At 42.3% G+C, this 26915-nt stretch overlaps 1 protein-coding gene across 2 annotated transcripts in view; it reads right to left on the minus strand.

Annotated features, from left to right (window-relative positions):
- The window catches only part of KCNJ16 (potassium inwardly rectifying channel subfamily J member 16), a 42451-nt gene extending 16385 nt beyond the window's left edge, over window positions 1-26066 (minus strand). Inside the window, exon 1 of one of the 2 annotated variants that reach the window (XM_054048014.1) lies at window positions 25982-26066. The gene's annotated coding sequence lies outside the window, so the exon portion shown is untranslated. Of the gene's footprint in view, window positions 1-12348; window positions 12367-25981 lie in introns of those variants that run through there. The other variant, XM_054048015.1, reaches the window with a different exon arrangement.
- Between the last annotated feature and the right edge of the window lie 849 nt (window positions 26067-26915).

A 26915-nucleotide genomic window follows, 5' to 3' on the forward strand; every position in this document is an offset into this window, starting at 1 on the left:
CGAGATTTAACATCTCTCCCAACATTTAGGTCAGCATTAACAATAATGCTGGCTTTTCTTGTTAACCATCTGAATGTTCAAACCCTTTGGCTTTAACTTCCTTCTCTGCAACAGAGGCTCATAGATCTACCTCTCCATTCACAATGTCTCCCTCCTCCTAGTCCTGCATCTCAGCTTGTCTTTTGGACCTCTCTTTTGGGATATCTTCATGTCAGCATCATCTCTGAAGGTTGACACAATGGAGTAGGGTGACCAGATGTCCCGATTTTACAGGGACAGTCCCGATTTTGGGGACTTTTTCTTATATAGGCACCTATTACCCCCCACCCCCGTCCCAATTTTTTACACTTGCTGTCTGGTCACCCTACAATGGAGATAGTGAACTCTCTGTCTCTCTCTGTTGCAGCTTTCATCACCCTATCACACATTCCTTTGAGACACGGAACTTGGTCTTTCCAATTAGGAACAAAAGTTCCTCTCGTGCATTTTAAAGAGAGACTTTCACAATGGAAAAACTTAACAATGTGTCCTGATATAACATCAATTATCCTCATCTCACTCGGTGTATTTCATAGAATATTTCATGCCAACTTCTCCTAGCTATTTCTTACTTTTTAAAAAAAAAGTTCACTTACAACAGTTTCTCTTACTTCACTTCTTATGGAGAAGTCCAATAGAATTGAATACATTGAACCAATAAGGTTCTACAGAATCTTAATTGGGTTCTACACATTAAAATCATATAGACCTCAATGGACCTATGTCCATTTACACCAGTTGAGAATGTGGCTCACAAAATTTATAGAAACTGAAATCCCTTCTATAGAATGTGTACACCAACCAGAAAATTATATCTTGGCTACAGATTCCTGTAGGGTGGTTTCAACATTGTACAGAAAAAATACCATTCTCCGTTAAATTCTATAGGGCTTTTTTAATAAGAGACACTGCATTTATGGAATGGATAAAAATGCCTTGCAGGTTGAGCAAAGAGCTGATTGGAGACCTCTAATTATGTCATCCAAGCAGTGTGTAAATTAGCTGTTACCACTCGAGAAAGAGTCAGGGGGGACAGTTCTCTGAAAACATCTGCTCAATGTGCAGCGGCAGTCAAAAAACCTAACACAATGTTAGGAACCATTAGGAAAGGGGTAGATAATAAGACAAGAAATATCATTCTGCCACTATATAAATCCACCTTGAATACTTCATGCAGTTCTGAACGCCCCATCTCATAAAATATATATTTGAATTGGAAAAAGTACGGAGAAGGGCAACAAAAATGATCAGGGTAGGGAATAGCTCCCGTATGAGGAGGGATTAAAAAGACTGGGGCTGTTCAGCTTGGACAAGAGATGACTAAGAGGGTATAAGATAGAGGTTTATAAAATCATGAATGGTGTGGAGACAGTGAGTACGGAAGTGTTATTTACCCCTTCACATAACAAAAGAACCAGGGATCACTCAATTACGTTAATAGGCAGCAAGTTTAAAACAAACAAAAAGAAGTATTTCTTCACACAACATGTAGTCAACTTGTGGAACTCATTGCTGGGGGATGTTGTGAAGGTTAAAAGTATGACTGGGTTCAATAAAGAATTAGATAAATTCATGGAGGGTAGGTCCATCAATGGCTATTAGCCAAAAGGGTCAGGGATGTAACCCCATGCTCTGGGTCTCCCTAAACCTCTGACTACCAGAAGCTGGGACTGGATAATGTGGGATGGATCTCTGAAAAATTGCCCTGTTCTGTTCATTGCCTCTGAACCACCTGGCATTGGCTGCTGTCAGAAGATAGGATGTTGGGCTAGATAGACCATTGGTCTGATCCAGTATGGCCATTCTTATGTTCCAGATCCAACAGGGAAATTAGAGAATCAATTTGGACTTTTTGTTCTCAGGAAAACAACCATCAAGAAATAACCCTGCTCTGAAAGGGACCTTCTACCTTCTAGCATGGAGGCTGTACAAATAATTTTTGGCCAATGCCATAAACAGGTTGTCCAGAATCTAGCCCACAAATTTACTAACAAATACAATCATATGAGCACAAGACTTACAAACGGTTGCCCATTCAGTGGTCCATCCCCCATGCCAGACCCTATCAATCCTCATTACAAGTTGACGCAAAGCATCGTTCATCTAATACATTGCGACTGAGAGGTGGGAATTTTTCAGTGGGCAGGCTTGTTCCAAATCATACACTGCATAAATATCCTGGTCAAACACTGTCACGGTTCCATGTTTAATCTAGATTTCTGTTCTCTTTGTTTCCTGTCTTGTGCAGCCATAATATTTTCCACCAGGAGTGATGTTGATAGTGTTGTGTCTATCTGTAACGCAGCCTAAGCTACAGGTGATACGTTGGTGCTAAGTTGGTAACACTCCTTGTATGCTTGGCAGATTGGTAAAGTAAACACGACTGTTGTTCCTCCAGTGCATAGCTTGTTACATTTTCTTCCAACGGTGTAATTCGCAAGCCTGCTTCACACCAGCAGCAATATTTCCTTGAATACTTAACTGCAGGCCTTGCCCACACTATAAAAATAACTATCTTTAAAGAGGGCGGTGGACAAACCCTGCAATAACATGAGCTGTTTTATTGCCTCTGTGGATTTAAAAAGCAAAACAAGAGAGACATATGATAACTGTATCAAGTTACATCTACGCAGAGATAAAAGACCTGCAGCATGGCAGCGGTTGGTCTGAATCAGCTGACTCAGGCTAGGAGGCTAAAAATCACTGTGTACAGTCTACACGGCGATGTTTCAGCCCCAGAGCCTGATCTCTGAGTGCCCGAGTCAGCCGACCTGGGCCAGCCGCAGGTGTTTCATCCCTGTGTAGACATAACCTTAGAAACCTACAGTTTTAATGATCTTCCAGGGTTTAAATACAGTTCTCTAAACATGGTTAGGGTGGGAGGGATTGAAAGCACTGTCCACCCAGACAAGAAAAAAATTACATGCATTGGCAACAGTTATATTGCAAAACCAAGGATAATATCCAGTCCCAGAATCTTTATTGATTTATATAGATGCCTATCTAAGGCTCTCGGTGTCCTGACATCATTAATTACACAATTAATAGCATTAAATTAAATCTCCGGAGATTTAAGATCATCAGTTCCACAGGACTTCAGCCAGCCAGTCATCATCTGAGAAGCATTCTTTCAGCCTTCTCCAGAAGCTCTGTAAAAAGATGTCTTCTGCAACACGCCTCAAAAGCCAACCCACTTCAGGCTATTTCAGCCCATGGAGGGGGAGCAAGTTCCAGCATGTTGGAGCCCTCACAGGGAACACTGGGCCAGATGCCCCCTCTCTTTTGTAATAAGGAGGATCCAACTCCGGTAGCTCTTGTGACCACCGCTGTGGCACTAGGGCTCACAGTTTACGGTGTGTTGTGACCTATAAAGCTGTAAAAGGCCTGGGACTGAGGGATCCCCTCTCTCTCTGAGCCAAACAGGCCTCCAGCGCAGATGCCGGAGCACTGATGTCATGTGCTCCTATCGCAGTGGTCCACTCAGTAAGTAGGCCTTCTGCACCAGCGGTTTTTTTCCTCAACGGTTTGGAGGGGTGGAGCGCATTTAGGGCACATAAATAATACAGTGGGGTGAGGAAGATGAGTGAACTAAGGATATGTCTACACTACCCGCCGGATCGTCGGGCAGCGATCGATCCAGCGGGGATCGATTTATCGTCTAGTCTGGCCTAGACGCGATAAATCCACCTCCGAGCGCTCTCCCATCGACTCCTGTACTCCAGTTCGGTGAGAGGCGCAGGCAGAGTCAATGGGGGAGGGGCAGCAGTCAACTCACCGCGGTGAAGACACCGCGGTAAGTCGATCTAAGTACGTAAACTTCAGCTCTGTTATTCACGAAGCTGAAGTTGCGTAACTTAGATTGACCCACCTCCCAACCCCCGGTGTAGACCAGGGCTAAGACACTGGGCACTAATTCAAGAAAAGCACCTAAGCATGTGCTTATCTTTAAGCACATCATAACGATGGACTGAAGCACATACTTAAATGCTTTCCCAAACTGGGGCCAAAGAGGTTAAATACTTGCTGAAGGTCTTGCAGTGAATCATTCAGCCGTCCTGTCTCCCTGCCCAATCATAGTGAGGCCAGTGAAGCAGCGTATCAAGCAGCTGTGTCTGTGAAAATGAAGATGTTATTTTCTGTCCAAAATAACTAGCTGTTTCCAAAAGAGACCATGCCTATTTCCAAAGAGCAAGTCAATGCTGCCTTTAAAAATAAAAGTGAGAGATTGTGCATGTGCCTGGGGGGCTGGTTATTAAATAGATCCTGGATATGCCTCTTTTTGTGCCCAAGCTGTATGACCCCAGGGTTAATCTTTGCTTGGAGGAGTTTCACTTAGCAGTTTTGTCAGTGAGCTACAGAAGGGAGGCTCTGCTAATTTTGAGATGTTAGTCATTAATCTGTTCAAACAGCCATGCTTTTCTCATTTCATTCTTCAAAGGCAAACATAGCAAAGGGAACAGATCTTATCGAGACGTTAACTAAAATACTTCAAATAAAAATACTGTTACATTAGAAATGTCAACACTTGTGAGAAAATCGGTAGAAACTTCAGTAAGGTTGTTTTTTATTGCCAAAGCAACTGCTCAGGAATGTTTTGGGAAACAGCTTCTCTTGTTTTCCTTATAGGTACAGTTGACCTATAAAAGTTAATCTATCATTGTTTAGCCTAGTACAGATTAACTTTTCAGTGTGTCGTCACAGGTGGCTATAGCATGCCATTGCGTTATTGTTCTGGCCTCTACATCATTTCAACTTCTAACAGTCTTAGTTTTAATGTATTTTGAATATAGCTAAGCTCCATTTAAGATTAGGCCAGAGCTGAATGAATAGCGGACAAAAATTTCGACGTCAATGGAAATCAATGCGAGTTGCAGCCAAACAGTGATAGTGGGAAGCTTTATCATTTATCTCTCTTAGTTCCCCTATCTGTATTTTATTTGGTTTCAATCTATGTGCACCTAGAGGTTTCCTTAGACTTTTGTATTTCAACAAATCCCAAAAGCCAAAGAGAAACTCCTAAGTTTCACGTGGGTTTGACACAAAGCCTTAAATCTGCCCACGGTCACTCAAAATATTAATGAAGTATTTAGTGAACCTTTCATTACCCCTGACACCAGTTTCAAGGCTTAGCAAAGCTCAGACCCTGGTTCTGAGTGGTAACAAGGTTTATTAGGAACATTTTGTGCAGCTCTAGTTTGCATTCATTCCACAGTGAAAAGAGTTTTAAGTTTCTAAGGAATGGAACCTGTCAAGGATGTGAAGAAGCAAGCTGTGATAGCAAAGGGTTTGCTGAGTTTGAAATTCCTCAGTTTAGGGGCAACTGTCATTTGATTGTAGTTAGTGTTTAGTGCAGGAAACACAGATAATGGGACACTAGAAATCAGTTTGGAAGGGAGCCAGAAACACTGTAACAATGGAAAAACAATCAGGGAATGATGACGTCAGAAGGTATCCTGAGGAAAGAAGAAAGGATGAATCTTCAGCCCACATGAATACTAGAGGGATGAAGTTATCTTGGAACGAATTGTTGACACAAACATGGTTTAAAAAGCTTGACAGCTGCGTAGCAATTAGCAGAGGAATTTGGTGTGTCAAAGCAGAAGTGACAACAAGTGGAATCAAACAACATTGTGACGTGTGTTGACACTTATGACATTATGGCATTAATTTGGTCCTTGGGTGTTTTTCAAAATCAGGAGTTCAGATCTCTTTGTTCTTCAGTGTAAAGCTCGGCTCTGAGGTCATTCTCCTCCTCACACACCCATGGCTGTTTATGAACACCCTTGCAAAACTCAAAACCCATTTCCCACAGAGGAAGACAGAAACAGGTTGGGTTATTGGACTGTCTGTTGTTCTTCTTAAAAGCATCTTGATCCCAAGGAGAGGAACACCATCTGTTGCTACTAGCTTGAAGCTTTATTGTAGTGGGAGCCTCATATCAACAATGAAAGGGAAATGCATGCCAGGGACCTATCCTTAGGGGAGGTTCTGTTTTTTAGATCAAGCCAAAATGAAAAAGGAAGACAGCTCCATCTGCCTAAAATAAAAGTTTCTTCTAGAAGATTGCAGGGTATATTGGACAATAAGTGATCTAAAAGGGCCCACTCATGCTACTCTTTACTCAATTCAGATGCTGTTGTTTGGAATACCTAGCTCCCTAACTTCACAGGTTCAAATCCCAGAAGAGGCAAGTTCAGCCTTTTGTGCTTCTGGGGTAGATACAACTGAAGACCTAATTTCTCCACAAGGACCCCAAAGCCCCTGCTGCCTGGTTTGTATTGGTATATTGAGAGGGGTTTTTTTAAAGAGAATAGAGTTTTCCCTACTGTTCTTAGGCAAAAAAAATTCCTTCCCCCATTCTTGTGTATCGTGTACTTCACCCTAGAAATAGCTGCATTTATTTTGTTTGGGTATCTTGTGGGATAAAAAAGATGATAATTGATATTTACAGTTGGGTCAAGCCACCATGTGCAGATATGAAAGCTGTTCTGTATGTATACCTCCTCCAGAATTGATATGGTTTGAATCTCAGTGCTCTGGAGTGAGCCCATCCCCAATATTGTTACATGTCTGGTGAAGGGACTGTAGACAGATCCCAAGACAGTGGAAATGTGGCATAGGGAGAAGACAGATGTGCTACGCACTTAGATGCCATGGGTTCATTTAAATCAATGGCACAACTCCCATTGACTTTGGTGGTGCCAGGATTTCATTCTGTGATGATGGATTTTCTGTAAATCTCTTTGGTAGATAGAACAGGGTATCATGAGGTAGACAGAGCCCTACAGTCCTTGCATACAATGGAGTAGGGCTCTGTACCATCACCATGCCTCATAAGAACATAAGGGCTGCCACATTGGGTGAGACCATGGTCCATCTTGTCCAATATGGTGTCTCCGACAGTGACCCATACCAAAGCTTCAGGAGCAGCATACAGAACAGGGCAATTATGAAGTGATCCAACCCTGTCTTCCCCTCCCAGCTTCTGGTAGAGATTTCAGGTTGCCCCAAGCATGGGGTTGTATCACTGATCTTCTTGGCTAATAGCCATTAATGGACGTATCCTCCATGAACGTACCCTGTTCTTTTTTTAACCCAGTTATACTTCTGGCCAGCAAAAAGGAGAGGACATCGCGACTAGTTCCACAATCACACATTCTCCAGACCCTGCTTAAGGAACTGGAACAATAGCTGCAGGGGATGAAGAGCCATCCTATTCCCTGCCCATGGGTTAGAAGTTAGATTCTTTTCTCTCCCCATCATCGGTTTAGGGTTCAATCCTGCAGTGGTTCTGAGCACTCTGTCCCTGATCCAGCAAAGTCCTTACACGTATGATTAACTTAGCAGATGAAAGCAGTCCCCTTGAAATCAGTGGGAGCTACTCAAATGTTTAAAGTTAAGCATGTATTTAAGGCTTCACTGCACTGTGGCCGGAGTGCTCAGCACCTTGCAGAATTAAGCCCTTAAACACAGATTTTTAAAGGCATTTAGGCATTGCAGTGCTCAGCATTACAGTGCCTAACCGATGTAGGAACCTAAATCTCATTTTGGCTCCTAAATTAGCCTAATTTTGGCTCCTAAATCCCTTTTGAATATGGAATCTAAGCCCCTAAATCAATTAGGTGTTGGAACACTGTGCGCAGCAATGCTTAAATACCTTTAAAAATCTGGGCCTTCGTTCCCAGCACCATGCCTTGTTCTTAGCACAAAGTGCATTCGTTTGGGTTTTGTGCAGAGAGGTGGAATTTCACCCTCTGGGAGGATCTTGTTAACAACATGCCGAGCCATACAGTATCCCAGCTCGATTTGAAAAACAGAATGAATAACAATGTTTTGCCATATTTCCACTACACACATTTCATGTAACTTTCATTTTAATGATTGCCACAAGGGGACGAATCTGCAGGAACAGGGTCGATTTAAAGGCATACTGGCCGTAAATCACAGATAATTGCCATTGCGCTGTTTTGGTTTGTCCCCCCGCCCCGACATATTGTCATACAGGTAGGGCCACATTCCGCTGGCTGTCCAAAGGATTTTGTTTCCACTCTTGATTGTGACAGCTGATTTTCAACCCTAAGCCTTCTCACACCAACATTTTCTCTTTTTAACTCGATTTGCACAACCTAAACATTTATCCACCATCATACAAAATCTGAACCACACCTTTCTGCAATCTGATAAATTAAAGTCACTCTGAAATTGTTTGCAGCTGTGTGTGTGTGAGAGAGAGAGAGAGAAAGAGAGAGAGAGTCCATTTTTTTGTGGGCCACCATATTTCCAAGTGGGAACAGAAAGTGGACGTGACAAAATACCACCAGAAAAGCTGTTCTTGTGATACTCCCAATCTAATCAAGAATAGGAAGCACTGGAAATCTCAGCAGAGACTTTTCCTGGCAAAAGTTCCATCCAGTTTTGCAAACCGCAAAAAGATTTGGGTTAATATCCAGACTGCTGGTTGAGGCTCTGAACTGAACATCTGAACTTCCTGAGTTCTCCCATCACCGTTTTTGAAGTAGGGTGAGACAGCACTGTGGTTTTATGAGATTTGTTCTTTTACCATGTTTGTCTTCACTTGGGCTATGTTTCATTAGATCACATAAGTAAAGTAGGGTCAAGTCTGGTCTCTTGCTTGGATGGACACTTTACAGAACAAGCCATGCCCCATGACATGAGATCAGTACAGAAATGGCACACTTCTCGCTTTATCAGTACTGAATCAATGGTCTTAGGTATGTACAACATTTGCTGATGGTTAGAGCCCGTATCTAACTAGCATAAAAGAGACATCAGAATAAAAGAAGCCAGAGAAAAAGGGGGGAGGGAGGGAGCCTCCTCTCATTGTAATTAGCCAGCAGGAATGTCTTTCTGATGGGTAAACTGCAGCTTTCTCTTCTTCTGCTCGCCTTTCTCCTCTGCCTCAGATAGGAAAGCTTCTAGTAACACTCTGAAAAGCGCCATATACGAAATAAACTCTCTTGGCCTGTCACTGGGTCACCACCCCCACTGGTGGATGATGACAGCAGCTGGAAGTACCCAGGAGACAAGATTGCCACAAAGAGAAAATGGGAGAACTCTCGTGTGCTACCGTATCACCCTGTGGGATGCATTTTAGTGGAGGGATTATCTTTGGCAGTGGTTCTCAACCAGGGAACCTACAAGGGGGTCGTGAGCATGGCTGACATTAGACTCTCTAGGGCCCAGGGCAGAAAGTCAAAGGGAACCTACGAGGGGGCCGTGAGCATGGCCGACATTAGACTCTCTAGGGCCCAGGGCAGAAAGTCAAAGCCCTGCAGCAAGGGACTGCAGCCCAGGACCCTGAGCCCCCACCACTCAGGGCTGACGCCGAAGCCTGAGCAACCTAGCTTTGCTTGCTACCCTTTAATGCTAGCCTTGGATTTCATATGCATAAAAACAGGTGGTGTGGCACAGCTGGGCATATGGGGGGTGGGATCAGAAAGAAAAAGGTTGAGAACCCCTGATATTTGGGGACACGTTCCCTTTGATTTGTGATCATACCGCTCACCTCTCCAGTCCTTCACAATCTCATACAGCCCTTACAGCGCTACAAGGAAGAGTTCCCTGAGGAAAGTGTGCAATGTATTTTTAGTGCCTTTTAATGAGATTTAGTAGCTGGGAACAAGGAGGAGGAGCCAGCCCCAGGTGATCAGTCTGCTCCACACAGATTGTCAGCGAGTGCTCTGCAGACCACAGTTTGGGAACCCCTGCTCCAGCATTTGAGAACTGTGTTGTCTCCCTTTCTCCCACCCCCAGACTTTGTGATGTGGCAGATGCAAGAGACAGGTTGTTTAAAAGAGGGAGGCCTTGGTAGCCGAAGCGCAAACCGTAAACAAAGGGGGAGGAAAGGAAATCCCCTGCTTCTTAGAGAGCACATCCGTCAGGAAAGACATTGTATGTTACCTTCCAGCCCTTCTGAGTGTGTGATAAACAAAGAGCTCTATTGTCTTTGCGGGAAATACTCTCCCCACCCCCATTCCAACCCCATCCAGCCAGGCTTAATGAGCACAGGGTGCCCCAGAGAAGGTGAGGGGATGACCCCGACCCTCCCACTCTAACAGGCTTCAGAACAGCAAGGTAGTCACTTGACAGCTGCTGCTGAGCAACAGGGCTGTAGCTATGTCTTCAGTATGTGGGGACACACTGGGAAATGGGGAGGCTGCTTGGTGGATCTGTATATTTGCTCCTTTCTCAGCTCACCTTGTCTTCTGGGCTCTTGGGGGCCTCTAAAAGCAGAGCCTTGTGACACACTGGCGAGTCAACAACAACCCCTCTCCCCAACACACACACACACCTCTTCCAGCAGAAATGAACTGATTTCTGTATATGGGTCCTCCACTGCCAGTCTCCTTTCTACTCACCTAAGAGAACCAATACATTGGTTGTCTAGAACCAGACATAAGCCAAACTTTGGGTCAGACTGATTCTTCAGCCTCCTGGTCATTTCAGCCCACTTTGCTCACAGTTTGTAACCTTCAGTTTCCTCTGGTGTGAGCTAAAAGCATCTCTATCGATCCGCCCTCCTAACTTAAGGATGCACGTTATCAATTATGCTTCACCTTAACTTTGTTCCTCATTCAGGAAGGACAAGCTGGATAAACCTCCTCAAACGGACAGACAGTAACATAGGAACATAGGATTTCCCAGCCTAGATCAGACCCAAGTTACAGCTAGCCCAATGGCTTGCTTCTGACATGGCTGACACCAGATACTTCAGAGCAGGGTTCTCAACCTTTTTCTTTCTGAGCCCCTCCGCCCCCCCAACATCCTATAAAAACTCCACGGCCTACCTGTGCCCCCTACAACTGTTTTTTTGCAGGGCAACTGAACTCTGAACCAAAGCATTCCTGCTAGCTCTACACTTCCCAAAGGGAGTTGGGACCATGCTATCATAGTCCTACCATACCAGCCAGAAACGCTAAGTCAGTGCAAAAGGAATCCTAGCACTGCTTTCCCAGCCTGGCTTATTTTCCCACAGCACCTCTAGAGGCATTCTGGCTAATTCAGCCAGTATATGCCTCTGGGGACTTCCACGGCTGTGGAGAACATCGTCACTCAACCCATCATGTTGTAGCTGTGTAAAGACATAGCCCTAATGGGTGTGGAGACTAAATTAACCTCTCTACTCAGCAAAGTCCACCCAGGTCAGGGCTCAGATGCATTGACTTCCGCTCCTTGCACCACTGGACACTACTACTGTGTGTGCTATACTTCTCTGCATGTCACTGAAGTTTCCTCGGACTGTCACTGGTAATAATAACATCTGTTCTAAAACCCAACTAGTAATTTTTTACAAGGAAATCCTACATTCCTAAGCCTAAGTGCAACTGTTCTCCAGTGTGAGTCATCAAAAGAACTTAACAGCAGGTATCTTTCATACTGTAATAATATCTGTGTGCGTTATTAAGAAGACATTATGTGGTGTGAAACTTTAACAGTTTCCATGATCTGGCCACAATCTTTATTTTCTGTCTCTTTTTTTCCTTTCCCTCCTGATCACTGTAAAAACATTGCAGATGCTTTACATATCTCCTGAGGTCCCTTCCAACCCTGATCTTCTGCGATATTCTATGATCTATAAACTCTGATCGTGAACTTTTGAAAATAGATGCTGTGCATATATTGTTGATTAAGGGCCAGATCCTTAGTTCTTTTAAATGATAGTAGCTTAACTGACTTCAATTTACATCTGATGAGGATCTGGCCCTACAGATTTACATTACAATATACAGTGTGTGTTATGGGTAAGCAGCAGATCAGCAAAGCCGCAAACGATTAGACACTTTGGAAAAAAAGACTATTCTATTTAATGTCATCATTATGAACTAGAGTCTATATGAACGTACAGTGTCATGCATAAAATCAGTACAGCACTAAATCTGACAGGCAATTCACAGCTCCATTTTTGACCAGATAAATAACTTTCATATACATCTGACTTTTTCTGCTTCTTCAAGGTTTTATTTCCATTCCTGTCATCATATGCATTTTTTTCCTGTATTTTTTTCCACCAGAAACTGTTCTGAATTGTGGTCAGCGTACCTACTTTAGATGCTAAGGGAGATAACACAAATGCTTGGAAATCTTTCTGGTGGAGAACAAGATAACTGAATTCAGACAGAACTGGTCACGACCAGCTCCAAGGTTAAGTGATAATGAATCACAGTTTAATGCACCAGTGCTTAGCAAGACGCTGGCATGAGAAAGTGTTCCAAAGGTTGTAAGATGTTAGCAGTCTCATGTTCTGCCATGATTTCTAATATAGATATGAAAGGCAAAAAATATACTTACTCAATTGCAGGGTTGGATGCTCAGTCAACCCTGACACTACAGGATTTACATTTAGAGGGCCAGATCCTTACTCGGCTCCTTTGACTGCCCCTTGCCGATTGTACCAGCTGAAAATCTGGCTCAGAATTCTTTGAAAACAAAGTTGCTGTGGGATTTTAAAATCAATCCGTAAATGACACACTGAGGTATGAATTCTTATTTATACCTAAATGTTTCTCCTGTTTTCTAGTAAATTCAATGCAATCTAATAATTCACCCACAGGGTATAGATCATTCCAGCAGTGGAAAGGTTGCAAAGTCCTTCAAACCTTGGTTTAGGTCACATAATTAGTTTGTTTTATTTATTTGTTTTTAATGCCCATGTCCAGTGATTTAGGGGCCTAATCCAAAGTCCTTTGAAGGAAAGAGCCCCTTTAATTTCAATGGTCTTTGGATTAGGCCCTAGGTACATGTACAAGAATTGCATTATGGCTGTGATTTTCAAAGGAACCCAGTAGTGTTAGATTTCCAATTCCCATTTATTTTCAATGGGATTTTCAATTATGCCTAGCTCCCTTAGGCTCCTTTGAAAATCCCAGCCTACATATACATACACAAATGCATATAGCCCTTTCTCTTTCTTTTGCTGTTCATTGTTTATATGTCTGAGCAGGCACCAGCCTGACCAGAGCAATCTAGTTGCAAGAAGAAAAAAAAAGTTGGATCCTATCTTTTCCAGTGCAGGGATACGTTTTAGTCTTTATGAGCGTGTTGCCGGGAGACTGGAGCAGTGATGAATCATTGCCCCACCTCCATCCTCTCACTGCCACTTGTCTTGAAAATAACTGTTTCTTTAACACAAGGACATCTGTACACCTGAGTCTGCATTTGGGGATTGCCTGTAAACAGGCCACACCCACAAACACTTTCATTTTCCACCCATTCCAGGTGTCCTTTTCCCCTTACTTTTCATAAGCTGAGGGTGTATCATGGTTGTCAAGGGTGAAGAATTCGTTGTAGACAAGGATAGCAAGGCGTGCTATCAAATGGATCATTGAGCCAGTCCTGCTCCCGTTGTCTTCAATGAGCACAGCTGCTAGTCATAAATCCTGTGGGAGCCTGATGAATCCCTCAGCCCTACCAGCAGGACAATCAGGTTACCGGGAAATCTAGAAGGCCAGTTTCCTCATTCACTGTTGCATAGGGAGACTACTTCAGTCCTGGACGTGAATAATTCACCAAGAAATCGGCCAGCCAGTGTGGAAATAATTTAATACCTAAGGGCGCAGTTCATTTAAAATTAACTGGATCTCTGGGGAAGGATGTGGATTATTGCAACTGAATAGAGCCCTTATTTATCAGATGGAAAAGGTTAATGTCATTTCCTTACTTTCTTACCCACATCACCATTTATGGAGAGCAGAAGGTGCAGACAGCATAAGAACATGTGCTTGATTGTTTAAATCACCAGAGCTGCTACTTTAATAAAAGAAAAAAAAAGAAATTAACATTTCTCCTAGTTTCCCATGGGGGAATTATAGGCCTGGGAAAAAATAAAACAGTGAAGGGAGGAAATGGGCTTGTGCAGCACCTGGACTTTGATTTGACATGTAAGAATATTGGGTTTTTTGCATTCACATCTACTGTTCTTATAAGGAGACCCAGGATTAGATTAGCCTAATGTTCTTAGTTCATATTTATAAAGAAAGAGTACATTAAAAATGGGCACATTTGATTCCTTAATAAAAGTTTAAAGATATTGGAAGTAAGTTTTGCAAAGAAAGTAGTTGTAATCCACCTCCCTCCCTCCTGTAGTCTTAATAGCTATGAGCCTAAATATAAATATGAAAGTAATTCCCTTTTCAAATACACACTCTATGAACAGTGCCAGCTGAGGGTGTGGTTTCTACGGAACACTTCACTTCTTGACTCCTTTTCCTGTTTACATGGTGTCTGGGGTGCTCACAGTCCTTCCCCATTCCTTCTTGTCCATGGCATGAGTTTGTAGGTCTTGGAGTTCCAGTCCTTTTCTCATCCAACTTATCTTGACAGAGTCTTTCCATCATATCCTCAGTCTTTCATGTTCTTTCTTGCTGTCTTCTTCCTCCCATACGTCCTTTGCTGGTCATTCTTCTCCTATTCTTATCACATGCCCAGCTCACCTCAAACCTATGCTCTTCAGCCTACCTATCGCTGAAAGTCCAAACTTCATCTTCCACCTCATTTCTTCCATGTGCACTCTGTCTACCATCTGTTTGGCTGCCATTCTCCTCATTATTTTGTTTTCTACTACGTGTATCTTCTTTTCTTCCATCTCCCTAAAACCCACTCTTTCCAAAGCATAGAGCAGGCCAGGACAAACACACACAGCAAGCACCCTTCTCCTTTCAGTTTGTTACTTAATTATTGGTCCCACAATACTCCTGCTGCCATTTCACTGCCACCCCTGCATATTTGGTTCTTCTTTGCAGTTCTCCAGCTCTCTCTCAGATGGCACAAAGTGTACTTCCCCAGTGCACAAATGCTTTCTTCTGATTTAACTTTTCTCATGGCACTTTAATCTCTTAGAATATGTGTTAACTGCTTATGCTAAGTAATCTGGTCCGCCTTGTATTTAGCTGTGACACTCTGAGTTCCTTCCCCAGACCTGAAGAAGAGCTCTCTTTAGTTCAAAAGCTTGTCTCTTCCACCAACAGAGAGGTTCGTCCAATAAAATATATTACCGCCCGCACCTTGTTCCTCTGTACGCACTTTTGAGTGTCTCCTTATCATGATATGCTTCCTCAACCCCTTTGAATAATTCTTTCATTCTTTTTAACGTCTCTTGTACATCAGACTTCCACCACCAACTTGTTCTCCAAGAGCACCCCACGTTACTGCTCAGGGCTGGGCCGTGGGCAGCTGACATGTGTCAGTTACCAAGTTGCAGTCAGGCGCTAAATAGTGGAGTCAGGGATGAATCGGGATCAGGAGCTGGGGTCTAGGGTTTGCAGCAAGACAAGGTTTGGAGTGCAAGCAAGCAGTTGGTCTGCATCATTGCTCAGACAGCTCCTTGTGAAAGCTTCCTGAGTTATATAACAGCACAGCCCAATCAGTGGGCTGTGGCACAGATCGCCACTAAAGCCCTGCTGGACGATACTTCCTGCAGTGCCTAGCTTCACAGGGACCCCCAGCAGGACCCTTGCTTGAGCTTCTGGTGGTGATGTAGAATTATCAGAAGCCTACCACCCTTGTAGTCCGAGGCCCTCATCCTGCAGGTTCTTACATTTGACCTGCCACATGCTATTTCCACTGCCTTAATGAACCTTTCTATGGACTGGGACTGGGGTGAGCTGGGTTCAAACATTGGCTGAACCACAGTGGGACCATGAGCAAGCCCCCATTCTCTATTCCCCTGCTGAAAAATAGGAATAATAATGTAAAACTCTATCTCTAAGGCATTTTGTGAGGATAAAATTAATTAATCTTTCTGAGGTGCTCCTATATTTCTGTAATGGTAATACTTAAATCCAAGTCTGATTGAAATCAGTAGAAAGACACCTAATGATTTATATGAGATATAGGTTGACCCCTTATTCATTTTACATAGCTTACCAAACAGCCATCTGATGTTAAGAGAGATTAACTATTAATACCTAAGAAGTTGAACAATAACTGCTTTAAAATATCTGCTTTGAAAAAACCCAGCATTTCTATTATACTTGAGTAAATTAATGTATGTATCTAAATATGGACGACCACTTTGTGACTACTGAGTTGGCTTCATTGAGGGGCTAAAGAAATGTGTCCTAGCGGAATGAATTTACTCTTATTCTTTCTTGCCCGCAAAGCAACAGCTTTCTCAAACAACCAAGCAGCTAGATAGTACGACCAAAATCTCTCATGTAAAGCAGACCTTGACTCTTTTTTATAAATACTCTCTAGACATAAAGCCACTCATCAATTAAATGTTACTCTCCTGGGCTGGGACATTATATATGTTCATTGAAATGGAATCCCTTTCCATTCACTTTGCTAACGCAGTATTCATGTGCATTAGCCTTGGAAAGACAATAGGATTGTTTGAATAAATTCAGCCACTATTGAGGATTTGGGTTTATTCTAGTAGATTGAAACTGGGACCCACCTCCCCACTGCCTGTACTTCTATATTTTATACCCTGTATCCCTCTATCAGCAGACACAGGTCAGTCTGGCTTTAGCACCTGCTCAGGATCAGTAAATTAGAAACATGTAATTGTTGGGAAGAGAATTCAAATGTGATATCTAATAAACAGACAGAAGCCAGCCCTGACAAACCCTGTAGCCAACTCCTGGGGTTCCAGGAGGCATCAGTTCTCAGGGAGACATGAGGGAGATTTTCTCCAATGTGCCTAAGGGAGCTAACTTGACTTTCCCTGGGAGCTGTGCTCTGACATCTCCCCTGGTGTCTCCCAGAGCTCACCAGTGCACAGAGGGGACTGCAGCCTCTTCTACACTTCTTCAAGGACTTCATGTATGTTCCTTCTGCATCCAGCCAACTCCACTAACCAGAGAGTACTTGGGCAGGGCCATGCTCTCCCCCTGCCCTCACGCACACCTTTTGGGTGATCCATGCTGCTGGCGGTGCTAGTCAGCAGGAGCCCTTAAACTCAGGAAGGCCTATGCCTTCTCTTCCCGTATTCCCACACCAGGGTCAGCCACAATCTAGCTCCTTATATGAGGTTATTATTTTGCATGGCTGAACATTCATCATAACAGCATGGTGCAATTCTTCAGCACCTTTCACTCCAAAGCTTGGTTACAAACTAAAATATAAACCATAAATGGAATCCACTTTATCTGCTGCCTCTTTGGTGGAATGCAGCAGTTGTTTAACCCTATCCGATATCACCCTGCACCAGTTTAGGATACAAAGTTAGGGTGCTAATTAGATTGTAAACAATCTGGGGTGGGGACCATGTCATTGCTACATGTTAGTACAGTAGTGCCCCAATCCAGGACTGGTGCCCTTAAGCACTACTATAATATACATAATCAATAATAATGAACATGACAATAAATTAACCTGAGTGACAGGAACTGAGGTCAGCAGAATGCAGTTACCCAAAATGGCCTTTGGATTGGGGGGACTGTTTTAACAACTTTTCTTTTAGACAAAATTGCCTGGCAGCTTTATTGACTACATGTGCTCAGGATATCAGTTTTGCATGTCATCTGAGAGATAGAGCTGAATGTCAGGCTGGGTACTAATAGAGATGTATTCTGTTTTCATCCCTCTGGCATCGTTTCATAGGCTGAATAGTCATTATGGTTTAACAAGCACAAAGTTCAGTTGCTCTTATACTGGGCCTCATTAAGATAAAGAGAGGGACCTAAGTGTTGTGTTTGAGTGGGCGCTATCCATTCAGCACCACAAAAGCCCTGCATGAGCAAAGACAAATAAAGCACAGGATTGTTCAGAAAATGTAGGTCTCCTTTCAGCCTGAAACAGTTTGACCTTGAAGATGAAACAACAATCTGATCACAAGGAAATTCTGCAAGCGTCTCTTCCTAGTTAATGTCACTGATTGTTCTTTTTAAAACACACCTGCTTTAGCCTTAATCTTAAACATACAAGCAAAGTCCATTTTGTTAAGCTGTTTATTGCTTTGTGTTGTTCTTTCATAGTAATCAGGGGTATCTCATTCTTCTAAATCTGAGAAGAAGAAAAAAACTTTTTCCAGATATGTTTCATATGATTTTGTACTTAAAAACAAATATGCTGGGAGGCTTTTGATCTTCAATTAAATATCTTTAATCCTGGCAGCAAATGCAACTTGCTACAGAAATAAAATGGGGAAAATGTCCCAAACTATAATTTTTTTCCAGGGGCATGACCCAACTAGCCACTTCTTTTGTTACTTGTAAAAGAGTCTGTGCAAAATAAAATACAATATTTTGCTTTCTCTTCATCCTGCTAATATTAGTTAAGAAATTATAAAAATGTTGATTATGTTTTCTCCCCTTTATCTAATGGGATTCACTGCAGACAGTAATAACTAAGTAGAACAAACTGTGTAATTTGGGACCCAATCCTGCATTTTGGGCAAAACTCCCATTGAAGTACATCAGGATTGGCACCTTAATTTCTTCTTGGTATGTAGATAACAGGAAACATCTGAAGCTCCTTTGAATGTTAGGGGTCCATTTTCCAGCTGAGTATCCAGTCAGCTGACGTTTCCATAGGTGCAATTTTTTTGTGACAGCAAATAATTAGTTGAGCCCGCTTTTTCGTGCCCACAGTACATTACAGTAAGAAATATTAGAAGTTGCATATTAAGCTGTCTATCTGTGCCCACAAAAAATACGAGTATGATTATTTTCAGGAGCAACATTTATCCTGCAAAAATGGAGGCCAGCTAAAGCCCAGTTGAAAATTAAGACCTAGATATAATCCCCATTTTCTCTAAGGCTATTATTAATTAGAATACACCGCTACCTCGATATAACGCTGTCCTCGGGAGCCAAAAATTATTACCATGTTATAGGTGAAACCGCGTTATATCGAACTTGATTTGATCCGCCGGAGCGCGCAGCCCTGCCCCCCCCCACCCCGAAGCGCTGCTTTACCGCGTTATATCCGAATTTGTGTTATATCAGGTGGCGTTATATTGGGGTAGAGGTGTATATTTACATGTGGCCAGAAGGAACACCCTGTATGAAAAGCATGAAAAGGAATATAGTCTCTTATTTTAAGAAAGAATCCTAAATTCTAATGGAGAAGTTTATTTAAAGGACTGGATTTCTCTTTCTCCAATAGAGTACCTATTTTTAATTTGGCAACTTCTGTGTCTTTGTGTTTGACACAGTGCAGTATTATGCAGAGCAGAGTAAGATATTTTTTACATATATATCATCTCTATTTTAAAAAGGTGGTTCTCTGAGCTTATCAAAGGGGACAAAAAATTTCCAGTCATACACACACCCTTCTCTACAGGTTAAACATGATAGATAAAAACTGGTCATGGAAAATAGCCTGAGCTCCCTAAGGATAACGGAGCATAATTTTGGAGATCAAGATCATGTGATTCTGGAAAGCCATTATCATGCATCCTTGTGCCAGAGTTTTGTACTCTGTAGATTAGAATGGCTTTCAAAAAGCTTATGATTTAATCTTATCTGCAGTTTGCTGCATTGTGTGTTATATTCTGAAACATAAAGTAAATAAGAATAATATAATGCTTTGTTTTCTTAGTGTTGGAAACTGATTTGGGTTATCAAATGAAGTCTCATAAAAATGTATGGTGCCTCCTAATAAGTACCTGCTACTTATGTTCAAAATATAAATACTATCTCTGTGAACAGGTGTTATCAAGCCAGGTCTGTGTGCTTAGCAAGGATCATTATTAAAAGGTAAATATATATAATTCAGAAGACTAGATTGCAGAATACAGTTGAGTTGGCCTGCTCTAATCTGTGTTTAATTTTCCTATTTTCCATTGCCCCAGAGCTTTCGTAGACTTTCCAGGCTCTGACTGGTATGAAATGATTTGATAAACTTCCCTATCTGATATCTCAAGTGACCAGTTCCTCTCAAGAAGACCAAAAGCTGATCCAACTCCCGTGGCACAATGAGAGTTGAATCGGTTGCCAACAGAGGGGAGAATTAGCCGGGTCGTCTTTTCACTGACTCCAGTGAGTGCCCTCCAGTGAGTTCCTTCTCCTGTCATATCCTTGGGAGAATTTACAGAATTAATACAATGGACACCAAAGATATGTCAACTTAAGTGAATGGCTTATGTATTATTGTGGGTCAGAGTTATAGGTAACCTCTTGAGGGGGGGGCGACATGACAGATGTAAAACCTGGGAGCTCAAAGGACTATATTTTGCTCACCTTAACCCAATGTGGGGGGAACAAAAGGCCACCTTAGAGATGTGGGGATCAATACTCCTTCCTCTCCCCCCAGAGAAGCTAGAGTTAGCCCACCAAGGTCTCTGGGTCCTGACCTCTGGGCAGAGAAAGGAATTTGGCTATTGGGAGGTTTGAATAATCTCTCTTGCCCAAACCCGCTGCTGTTAAAAGTAGTGCATGGTTGAAAGCTGCTTTACAGGGAGCCAGCCCTACCTTATTTCTCCCTTTGGTCCAGAAAAATGCTGCATGTGATGGAGAACCTCAACCCATCACTGATGCAGCCAACCCCTTGAAGGATGCAGGGACACCACACACACTCCCTAGAAACCAGATGGGAGTGGGAGGACCAGGTCTCAAGTTCTCAGCCAAAGATTTTGGGGTACCAGGCATAAGAGAGGGCATGTGAGAGCTCTGTCCCATAGGTTCCACAGACAGACTACTCTGTATGGATTTTTGAAGGCTGTAGAATGCTACCAGAATGTTTATTATCTGAATACTTGAAATGTGAAATTATGAAAGATCATGGCAGAAATGCAATCCAGGGAACAAACCTTTCTGAGAAATAAATCAATGGGTTATGATGCCAGTCAATCACCCTAGTTACACCCACTTCTTTAGAAGGGAGGTGGGAAAGATTTGACAATTTCCTGCCATATCCTCGGGAGACCCTCTTGAATTAAGTATTTTGGGGCTCTGTTACATTAAATGAATGGTTTATGTAGTATTGTTGTCCTGAATTGTATGTAACCTTTCAAGGAGGGAGATGAGACAGATGTGAGACCTGAGGGTTCAAAGGACTTTATTGAACAATGTGCCAGACAAGAATGGACCTTGGGAACAAAAAGTGTTAAGTGGCTTTCTTGGGGAAGATCTAGGGGGAGGTAAATGAAAATTCCCCACCTCCAGTTATGCAAAAAACCAGCCTTTTGAAACTACGCCCTGTGGAGAGAGCCATTGTCTGCTAATCACTTGTTATATGAGGCCAAGATCAAAGGCCCAAGCTGCATAGAGGAAAGACTGAACTATTCATGGTTGTTCTGATTCTGAATCTGACACAGTTATGAACTGGTAACTACAGGGAAAACTCAGTTGTGGGTTATGAATGATTGATAGCTACCAAGCCCCAAGGTTGGAGTGGAATGACTCCTGGCAAGCTCTTTAGCATGTGTGTAGGTCTTTTTGCTCTTTGTTTTCTCCTAATGCTTTCATCTTAAGAATGAGAGTGCTTTCAGCCGGAACATTCTGATGAACAATGAAAACATTTTGCAAAATCGTTAGTGCAATAGTTTTTGAACTCAGCTCTACAGCGTCACAGCCCAGTGACTTCACTACAAGATCATTCTTCCCACGGTCTCTAGCAAAATGTACCAGCAAGAAGTGCTCATCCACCCCTTATATGTAATAAAACTAAAACAGCTCTGGAAAATGCAGGGCCACATATGATCCCAGGAATAATGATTAAGATGAAAAATCCTCATTGACCAGAACAAAGCAGCACTGAGGATGCCGTATACCAACTCTTTATGCCCCTAATAAATCTGCATTTGATCATGTGCTATAAGTCCTTAAGCATATTGTAGAAACTGGATAAATCCGCTTTTGGAATTTACTAGCTTTAAAAAAAAATGAAAATGAATATCATTCTATTTATTTTAACATCAATAGATTTCCTGTAAAAGAAACCCTGACATTTTGGGGTGGTATTATTTTATTTTACTATTTCACCACTGCAAAATGCTATTATCCAATGGAATCATGGGCTGCAGAGCATGTGAGATGTGAGACACATGGAAAGGAGGAGTTGTTTAATTTTTTCCTCCTATTAGTCAAGTGAATGCCAATGAGCCATGATGAATTAATGGTGCTGGAGAATGTCACCCTCGATGCTTGTGGTTTATATTGCTGCTGAACAGAAGCACACAGTGTTAAAAAGACCACACGTTAAGGGAGCTATTAACCAGGATGGGCAGGGAGGATGTCCCTAGCCTCTGTTTGCCAGAAGCTGGGAATGGGTGACAGGGGATGGATCACGTGATGATTACCTGTTCTGTTCATTCCCTCTGGGGCACCTGGCACTGGCCATTGTCTGAAGACAGGATACTGGGCTAGATGGATCTTTGGTCTGACCCAGTATGGCCTCTCTTACTGTCTATACTCTGGCTCCAACTGGTAAAGCTGAGCTGGGGCTGGCACCAGTGGGAATGCTTTTCTAAAATTCCCTAATGTACACATGGCCTACAAGCACAAAGAGTTAATTGTTACCCACAGACCTAGTACAGTCCAGGCAGCAGCAGTGCAAAATTCCCCACAATGCCCTTCTGCTGTCTCTCCACTGACCCAGAGAAATGACACGCTTAAAAGGGTCAGGATGGAAATTCAAGTTCTGAATAACCCCTCTGTTCCGAGGCGTTCTGCTGAGCCTTCCAGTCAGCAAATCATGTGAGCGTGGGCTACATCCCATTGTTTGTGTGTATTTTAGTAGCCAGGCCTCCCTGCTTAACGTTCAGCACATGCTCAAGGGCTTTGTTGAATTGCCAGATTGCACAACATCACCAGGAAATAGACTGAACTCCACTGACTCATCTCAAATATCAAGCACCTGACGAATAATAAGGCACTTTAGCCTGTACAGCCCTAGGGTCTATTTGAATAGATGGAAGGTTCCTTATCCTTTTGCCAAGCCTCACACTCGTCCAGAGAACCTGTTTTGATTTTGTAACCTCTTGGAGGATTGCAACATCTGACTTCAGCTACTTTACAACAGGTGCCATTTTGTTGGTCATAACTCTGCAACTGCCTTTACACTTATTTCGTGAACAGACTAGGAACAAGCTAAACCCATGATAAAACCATGAGCTTCTTGAAAATTAATGTCATTCCACATTTACTTGTCTCCTTCTTATGGGCCAGATTCTGACTTCTGACAGATAATGCTTACTACCCCGAAGTACTCCCGCTCACTTCAATGCTATTCAGTGTAGGAGTCTCAGAATCCTGCCCTATGTGGCATTGTTAGGAATTAGTTCAACATCTGTTATTCACCATAGCAACTGCACATTACCCTCTCCCCAGGATCATGACAATTCTTACTGCTAACTAAACTACAAGCACTGATCAGAACAGGGACTGGCGTGAAATCCCATTCCCCACTGCTTAGGCTACATTCCTTTGCATTGATCACGGCAATTTTCTGTCCAGCCCGAACTAGACCTTGGACTTTGTCGCAATTGTACTTTCCATCTTGCAAGCACAGAAAAACAGGTCAGTGCACGTAGAATGGCTGAGGGTGAATGAGACCAGTGTGATTTTTTTCTCCCGCCCCCACAAATGGTAACATTTTTAATGTTTACAGGAGCGAGATTATGCATAAATAGCTCCTAAACTGTAATTTATAAATTGCCTCCAAGGCATGTGAAGATGGTGAAACTTCATGGATCCTGGTGCTTATTGCAATGTGTCACCCTTTTATATTATATAATGCGCTTGTGAACCTTTCCTTACCATCTTCTCAAAGCTACTAGAAATTACTATTCGTTATTTATATATTTCCATTACTGTAGCACTGTGGAGTCCCAGTCACGGACTAGGACTCCATTGTGCTAGATATTGTACAAACAGAACAAAAGGACTGTCTCTGCCCTCTGGTTTTGATTCCTAGGAATGTAGAAACTTAGGGTCAGACCAATAATCTATCTCTTCTCTGTGTGTGCACAGGGCTTAGCAAGTTGCGGGTGCTGCTGTCATATCAATAAATCATAATAATAATCTTCCCACCAGCAGAGCCCAGTAGCTTAAGAAAAAGGTAACTCCATAATACAGCACATATCTGAGTGTGCAATGTTAAACATGGCGAGAGGGAGGAGCAGAGATTCCGTCCTCACCCCTATTTGAAGGCTATGTAAATCAGGAATGAGAGACTGTCTAATGGTAAGAATTAGAGGCTGACTTCTGGTCTCAACTTGCCCCTGACTGGCTGTGTGAATTTGTCCCAGTCATTTGACGTTGCCCCTATGCCTCAGTTTCCCCATCCATAAAATCTATTACTTATCCCATTCAACCAATAGTACTACTCATGGAGTAAATTGCTATGCATGTGAGTCAGAGTGGAAGAATCTGGTTCTTCATCAATTAATTAATGTTTGCAAACAACTTTATGGTAATAGTATTATTATAAATAATGCACCAGATCTTATCTAATATTTACAATAGATTCTAGAGACAATTGAATAGACAATGCCTCCATTACACCTTTTAAAATTGCCTTCCTTTAAAACTAAACAAAACTAAACTCCAGCCCTTTAGTTATTACCTGAATTTTCTTTGTGCACTTAATTTTGGCAAAGATCCCTCTGAACCCTTCCCCACTTAAAACCCCATCAACAAGCATAAAGGCAGAGCTCAGCGGGTGAGCCCTCTTAGCCAGGCACTCACTCTGTGCTGCTTTATGCCATACACACAGGCAATACAAAGCGAATGCCTGTACTGTGCCAAAAACCAAGCTCATTTCTGTATCAGGTTACAATGGCATTCTAGCCCTTTGTGTTTGAGCAGATGAATCAACAGCTGGCTTCCTTCACAAAGAACCTTCTTCCCACACCTACAACTACACAGAAGGGAATAAAACGCAAGGACACAGTCATTTGGAAGGAGTAGAATAATTAGGCTATACTGAGCTTTTCAAAGGGGCTGATGAAAACCTTAGACCTTAATACAACAGAAATAATAAGGCCATCTCTATGAATGGGGAGATCTGTTAAGACAGTAGTGAAAAAGACAGAGAGAGGAAGATATAGGGTATCCAGTCTGGTGGACAGGGAAATTGAGGCAGGAGAAATCTGCAAGAAGAGACCATTGTGATCATCTAGTCTGCTCTTTAAAGAGTTCATTGTTGCTACTCATTTTAAATCCCAATATGATATAAATTGAATTAGTATGAAAACAGTTTGGTCTATCCAGTGACCTGCTTTAAAAAACATGTAAGCAGTGACAGGACTTTCAGTGTTATGCTACCACAAACAGGGCTGGGTGGGAAGTGGTTTTCCCATTCCATGAGAATTTTTGACCTTTTGAAATTGTTCCCAGTCCAAATTCTGATGAAAAGTTTAAATCTTGAAAATTTTCATGAACCAAAGGGGGGGCGAGGGGAAATAGTTCAGAAGAATCAGTATCTTTTGTTTCAATAATTTTGAAATGCTTCAGTTCCATTTCAAACCTTTTCTTTTAAAACTTTCTAGTGTAAATTTACTAAAATTCTGAAAGAAAAAGTCATTTCAACTAAAATAATAATAATAATTGTTTTGAAAAGTTTCAATATCATCAAAACATCCCGTTTGACGTTTTCGAACCAGAACGTTCTGATTGTTTGAGTTAGGTGTTTTGCGATTCAGTTTTGGTGTCAACGAATCAGCATTTTCAGAAAAAAAAATTGTCAGAAAATTCCCAGCTCTAACCACACAATCTCACTGACAAAAATTCACAACTCTGAGCAGCATTTCTTGCTGTCACTTTTGCTTTGCAAGGGAGATCTTTCTAACAACATCATAGCATGACATTAAGGTATATGAACCAACTTGCCCAAAAGGTAGAAAATACCATCAGAGCAACATAACATTTTCCTTCATTCTGAAACCCTAGTTGGATGTTCTCCCATTTCTACCTGACACAATATTGATATTGTTTTCTACATGCTTGCTGTCCCGCTAGAAAAAGCCAACATGGAAACTTGAAGCGTCTCTCCAATGTATAGGTATGATAGGAATATAAAACATAAAGCCCCTTACCTTTGTTCATTCTTCCATAAGCAAGTTATATCAAGTGCCCCTTTGGTATCTGCCTGCCTGCGGTTGTGCAACTGTAAAGAAAAAAACCCATGCTGGGTTAATAAAGAAAGGCACAAGCCATAAACTCCAAAGAGTCAAGTTAAACATTTACCCCAGTTTGCTCCTACACTCTAACCCTGAGGATCTACTTAGTTAGCCGCTGGCATCTTGAGAAACAGTGACAGCCACTCAGCAACATGCCTGGTTACTTCCCTGTCTGCTGTTCAAACACGGGCTACAGAATGCTAAGGTCATTGAAGCACAACAGGCTAAGATTTCCTGTGTAAGAAATACCATTCACAATAGAAGTGATATTTCAAATGTTTACAGGCAGGGTTGGTTGGCAAACACCTGCTGAAATGTTACTATAGGGCTAAGGCACTTAAAGTTCCTATGTTGTCTTTTTTACAGAGTCTTTTGTTCCTAGGTAAGGTGGAATTTCAAATGTGTACAAGAATGTGTACTAACTTTCTCTCAGACGGGCGGGTTACATATTACATGGTGTTACATGTGGATCGGTACAAGTTAGACCTCTGAGTTTGAAAACTGTGGTTTCAGTCCCTTCATTACAAGACCCAGCCCATGTTCTAAATGAATAGCACCCCAGAGGCAGCTGGAGCAGTAGGAAAGTAACTTGGAGGCAGCCCAAAACAATACCCCAGAAGCAATAAGAGTCAATACAGTTGCAGGCATTGCTTCCCTCTTCTCTAGTTCTCAGGGCCAGATTTACAAAAGTATTGAGTTACCTAAAGATGCAGATAGACACCTAGTGGGATTTTCAAAAGGTCCTAGGCAGGTTAAGTGCCTACTTTCCATTGAAAGTCCCTTATGATTTTTCCTAAAGAGTTAGCATGGGCAGCAGGAGCTCCCAGAGCTGAGAGTCCAGGACAATTCT

Source organism: Malaclemys terrapin, chromosome 13 (assembly GCF_027887155.1).
Source record: "Malaclemys terrapin pileata isolate rMalTer1 chromosome 13, rMalTer1.hap1, whole genome shotgun sequence".
NCBI classification, from domain to species: domain Eukaryota; kingdom Metazoa; phylum Chordata; order Testudines; family Emydidae; genus Malaclemys; species Malaclemys terrapin.